This window comes from Macrobrachium rosenbergii, chromosome 4, assembly GCF_040412425.1.
Source record: "Macrobrachium rosenbergii isolate ZJJX-2024 chromosome 4, ASM4041242v1, whole genome shotgun sequence".
Taxonomy (NCBI): domain Eukaryota; kingdom Metazoa; phylum Arthropoda; class Malacostraca; order Decapoda; family Palaemonidae; genus Macrobrachium; species Macrobrachium rosenbergii.
This window is the reverse complement of record NC_089744.1, coordinates 68,938,360-68,944,253: the sequence shown is the minus strand read 5'-3', so window position 1 is coordinate 68,944,253 and position 5,894 is coordinate 68,938,360. Positions and strand designations below refer to the sequence as shown.

The window sequence follows — 5,894 nt, the reverse complement described above, 5'->3', positions numbered from 1 at the left end:
AATTACGTTACACTTCTCGTAAGTGCTTTGCAAATTAAACAGCACAAAATATAAAAAGCAATACAGGTCTCACTGTAGGTATATCATACTTTACCTTTCTTTAGGAGCTGAAGTTCTCTTCTTATGAGGGCCAGCAAGAGGGAGGGCAAGTGAATTAGTTCACAACAAAAGTTACTTTGATAATGCCAGCCATGTGTTGGAAAAAGGCAGCTTAATGGAGCAAGGCCACGTGTCTTCTGTGGCTGCCCCGCCAATTCTAAGTACGAGCATCTCTCTCCAAGGACCTTTATAGCTTCAGAAGTTACATCTTTCTCTTCCTAAATGGCTCTGTGATCACTCTGCCCACATGGAAATGCAGGCAGCATGGCTGCGATTTCAAGATGGCGAACACGTGTTCAGCCCACCAGCTGACCTGCCTCGGGTGACAATTAGCTCTGATCGGGTCTGCACCTGGAACTAAGGAATTTCTGACAGCGCTTTGGACAAGAGAGAGATTAAAGTGGTCCCCCTCTCCCCCGGCAGCAGTGAGAGAGGTTTTAGAGGCGAATTTGCCTACAGTGAATCATACTAAATTGAATTAATGAATGGCTTAGTCCTTATTTCATTTGATTTATTGCATGTAAGTGGGTATGAGGGAATACTCTTAATAATATATACATATATATTGTCACCACTGCAAGTATATTCTTTACCAGGTGGTATGGTAGCGATGTAATGGCCTTGTTATAATACAAGTCAGCGGGCAATAATAAAAAAAATTACCACCAAAACAAAATATGTCTGTTGTAGTTTATCACTGAATTATGTTCACTTTAAACTTAACTTTATTTAGCACTTAATATACCACTTAATAAATAATCTAATAACCCAAAACACCAAGATCCAGGCACAAGAATAAGGAAACACTCAGAAACTTTTAACTTTAATAAAAGTTAAAAACTATAATGTACCCACTAATATATAATAATAATCACTTTACACCACAATTAAGCACCAATATAAGATAGCGAGCAGATGTTGACTGTATGAACAGCTGTGATTCTCTCATCTGTTACATTCTTTTCAGGACAAATGTAAACTTTTTAAAGTACTGGACTAGAGAATGTCCAAGGAGCATTTAAACAGGAACAGAAAGTGCTTAAATACAAATAGAACAATTTATAAGAATATTTTTTTACAGAAAATACAAAACTGTATTTTAAAATTTTTTTTCTTTTATTTACAATATTTAATGTGACAGCTCGTCACAGCTCCTCCCCTGTAGGATAACAGCAATCCCTGATAGCTGTTATATGGGTGGAGATCGGGTCGATCCAACAGTATCTTTTTATTCTGCAGACGGTCTTGGGAAACGGGATAAGGCATCTGCTATGGAGTTGTTGATGCCTTTGATGGTCCGAAGTTCAACGTTGAATCTGGTTAGGTGATATGACCATCTTAGAAGCTTTTGATTCTGTAGTCGGGAACGTTCCAAATACACTAAAGGACGATGGTCTGTGTAAATTATTACTTTCTGATGACCCTCGAGGTATGGTGAGAAATGCTGAAGAGCTGCAATTATGGCATACAGCTCTTTCTCGATGGTAGCCCATCGAGTCTGTGCTCCCCGGAAATATCCTGAGTAGTAGGCGATGGGTAGGAGGGAGTCTAGAGTTATGTCCTCATCTGGAATTATGGGAGTGGATGTTTGCAGCAGGACTGCTCCATAGCCGGTAGCACTGGCATCTACTTGGAGACAAAAATCTTTCTTAAAGTCAGGAGCCTTGAGTATGGGTTTACATATTAGAATATGTTTTAATTTTTGAAAGATCGTATTTATTTCTGGAGTCCAGGAAAAGTTACTTTTGATGATGTTAATCTATAGAGTGGGGCAGCAAATGAAGAGAAATCTCTTACAAATCTTGAATAGTAAGATATCATACCAAGGAAGGTCTTTAACTCTTTTTTGTTAGAAGGAATAGGAAATTGCTTTATACTTAGGATATTGGCTTCTTTCGGGGCAATGTGACCGTTGCCAATGCGATGGCCTAAGTAAGTTACTTCCGCTCTGCCAAATGTGCTCTTTACTAAATTAATGGTTATCTTGGCTTTGCGGAACCGTTCGAGTAGTTGCCTTAGAAGATGTATATGTTCATCCCAATTTTCGCTGACAATGATCACATCATCCAGGTACACGTAGGTGTTAGGTAAGCCTATGATAATGTTACTCATCATTCTCTGAAAGGTAGCAGGAGAATTAGTAAGTCCGAAAGGTAACACTGTATAAGAAAATAAACCAAATGGGGTGGTAAAGGCAGAAATTTCTTTTGCTTTTTCAGTTAATGGAACTTGATAGTAACCTTTCATCAAATCTATTTGTGTTAGGATTTTTGCCTTCCCAATGTTGTCCAAGATATCATTAATTCGAGGTAGAGGAAATGAGTCTTTAATCGTGACTTTGTTTAATTTGCGGTAATCTGTGCATAGCCGTAGTTGACCATTGGTGAAGCCCAAGGTGACGTACTGGGTTCAGCTAAATTATTATCTAATAAGTATTGAACCTCCTTCCTTAGAGATTCCAGTCTTCTACCAACTACTCTATAATATGGCTGCCTTATGGGTGTAGTTCCTGGCTCTAAAATTATATCATGCTTAATTGTGTCACTGACTCTTAATTGATCCGAACAAACATCTGAATACTCCAGCAGTAACTTAGTTAAAGTTTTACGATGATTAGGTGGGATTTTTGCAAGATAACTTGGCAAGGATTCTAATACTTGGCTGTTGAGAAGATCCTTCCATGATACAAGATTATCCTCTGAAGGAGTTTCTTCATCTACCTCCTGGTTTTTGAACTGAACTGTGGTATCAACAGAAACCGTTTGAGAAGAGATGTGACTTACCACATTAGCAGGTGCACGATATGGTTTTATAAGATTAACATGTACCATTTGAGTAGGACGTCGTCGGTCAGGTGTGGAGATTATATAGTTTAATTTGGAAGGTCTACTGGCGATGGTATAGGGTCCCATAAATTTCTCTCTAAGGGTGCACCTGGTATTGGATGATAAACCAGAACCTGGTCGCCAATGTTGAATTCTCGCAGCTTTGTTTTCCTGTTGTAAAGGTTGGACATTTTCTCCTGAGAAATCAAAAGATTTTCATTAGCAAAATTATACATGGAAAGGAACTTTTCTTTCAGTTCTTTCATATATGCTAACAGGGTGGTAGTATCCTCCTCCTTATTATGAATAAAATTTTCTTTCACCATGCTTAGCGTTGTTCGTGGTTTCCTGCCAAACATAAGTTCGAAGGGTGATACACCAGTCGAATCATTAGGTACACTGCGTAGCATATACATGAGGAGGTCTAAATTTTCATCCCATGATTGGGCAGTCTCCTCCATGTATTTACGTAGAAGGTTTTTGATGGTCTGGTGTACCCTTTCAAGAGCTCCATTTGTCTGTGGATGATATGCAGAAGCATAGACATTGTGAATATTAAACTCTTGCATACTTTGTTTGAATAACTTACTGGTAAAATTAGTACCTCTGTCACATTGGAGAATCTTAGGAAATCCAAAGGTTGTGAACACTTTAACAAGCTGACCAATGATGGTTTTGGCATTAATGTTCTTAATAGGCATGGCAATGGGATATCTAGTAGTAGGACACAAGACAGTTAGCAAGTACTCGTTACCTTTCCGAGTTTTAGGCATAGGTCCTACACAGTCAATAATTATTTTCTCAAAAGGTTGTTTTGGTACCGAGATGGGCTGCAAAGGTGCACGAATAATACTCTCGTTGGGCCTACCTGTGACCTGGCATTGATGACAGGATATTATGTACTCCTTAATATCTTTCTTTATACCTGGCCAGAAGAAGTCCTGTGAAACTCTGTGATAGGTTTTATTAACTCCTAGATGGGATTCAGAGGTGTGAGCCAAATCTAGAAGTGGTGGTACAAGGGTTGCTGGTAAGACAAGCTGGTGACAGTCATGCCACGTGGAAGTTACTGGTGCTTTGGAAGATCTAAAATGCCTGAAGAGTAAGCCGTGATCAGTATAAAAATAAGGAGTCTTGGGGTTATCTGATGGATTTTCTACTCTTTTCCAGTATGTCGTAAGGCTAGGATCATTACTCTGCAACTGCTGAAACTTTACTTTGCTTAAATTTACTAATTCCAAAGCCTTCTCTACTTTAGATGTTTCAAGAGTTTTATTTTTCTTTGGAACTTTTGATACAGATTGAACAATTTTATTTTCATTTACTTTAAGTTCTTGTTTCAGAATGACATCTGGATCTGTTACTACTAAATTCAAAGCATTGGCCCCTACAAGGTCATTACCTATCAGTACCTGTATTGATGGATGTGGCAAGGGGTTTATTAGACACAGCAACAGAAGCTTTACCTGTGTAGTAGGGGCACTGAAGTGTTACCTCAGCCAAGGGTAGAGTCTTGGTCGATGTCAAGTCCGTTACAGCAACATATTCTTGCTTCATTGTCAGCTCCTGTGGTGGTAGGTTGATAATAGTTTGAGACGATCCTGTATCACGAAGACAAACGACAGGTTTCCCATTTACTGAACCTTGGCATGTGTAAGGTTTGAAGGAATCTAAATCCGGAGTAGGGACGGTCACATGCATCGTTTTCTTGGAATCCTGTTTTTACCAGGCTTATGTTCTTTGACTTCAGACTTTCTGCACTGAGGATCTGGACACTTTTCAATGAGATGTCCTGCCTGCTTGCAGTAAGTACAAAATCTGTCTGAAAAAAAGGTAGTTTTATAATGGGCAGGTTTATATGATTTATGGCGCAGAAAATAGTCATCTGCCAGACTAGCTGCTTTCATGAGATCCGTTTCCTCCTTATCTAAAATATAGTTAGCAATGTTAAATGGCACTTTTCTAAGAAACTCTTCCATGATTACCAGACTTTTAAGTGACTCAAATTCTGTAATTCCAGCTTTGTCAATCCACTTTTGAAATTGTCTAATTTTAGTATCACAAAATTCCACAAATGTCTGGGTTGTAGATTTTTGTGAATTGCGGAAACTTTGACGATATCCTTCTACGGTGATTGAATAAGCATCTAGAATAGCTTTCTTAAGGATCTGATAATCCTTAACAGTAATCATTTGCGAGGAAACATAAGCTGCCTTACCTTTGAAACCGTTTCTAATGAGCATTACCCAGTGTTCTGCCGGCCACTCGAGTGAGGTAGCTGTATCCTCGAAAGTGTCGAAGAATACTTCGGGTTCTTTTTCATCAAATGTAGGAATGAGCTTTTTGCTTTGTTGAAGTCGAACTTTTCAGGAAGATTGCGTTCTTCTTCCTTGGTTTTAAGTTGTATGTTAGCAGTTTCTCTTGTTTTCGACAATTCTATTTCCGCTAATTTCTTTTGGAGTTCTACTTCCTGTAGTGCAGCTTCTCGTCTTCTTGCTTCCTCTTCCTGAGCTAATCTTAGTTTTCTTTCATCTTCTTCCTCAGCTAATCTTCGCTTTCTTTCATCTTCTTTTATTTGTCTTTCATCTTCTTCCTGAGTTAATCTTCGTTTTCTTTCCTCTTCTCTTATTTGCCTTTCTTCTTCTTCTCGTGCATTGAGTATCTTCATTTTCTCCAATTCCAATTGTAGTTTCATCTTGGTTACTTCTGGATCTTCTTTAATGGTAGCAACCGCACCGGTCAGGTAACGTAGTTCTTCTACTTCTTCGTCGCTCTCTTTAACTACATTCTTTGCAATTAGAAATTGGAGGATGTCGCTTATCAATCTAGCTTTGACATAGGAGGACTCTGAAGGTATTTGCCATTTCTGGGTGATAGTCAAGAGTTCCGCTTTCTTTGCAAGATGTAATCTTGGTAGTTCATCTTTAGGGTTAAGCAAGAATTGCTCTAAATTGAACATGTTTAGCCAAG

General features: G+C 38.7%; 1 long non-coding RNA gene across 1 annotated transcript; it reads right to left on the bottom strand.

Annotated features, from left to right (window-relative positions):
• Window positions 1-909: 909 nt before the first annotated feature.
• On the bottom strand, window positions 910-3,014 carry LOC136835579 (uncharacterized). The gene is made up of 2 exons (XR_010852202.1): window positions 1,977-3,014; window positions 910-1,725 (listed from the first exon to the last, which is right to left on the bottom strand). It is a non-coding gene; the product is annotated as an uncharacterized lncRNA (long non-coding RNA).
• Between the last annotated feature and the right edge of the window lie 2,880 nt (window positions 3,015-5,894).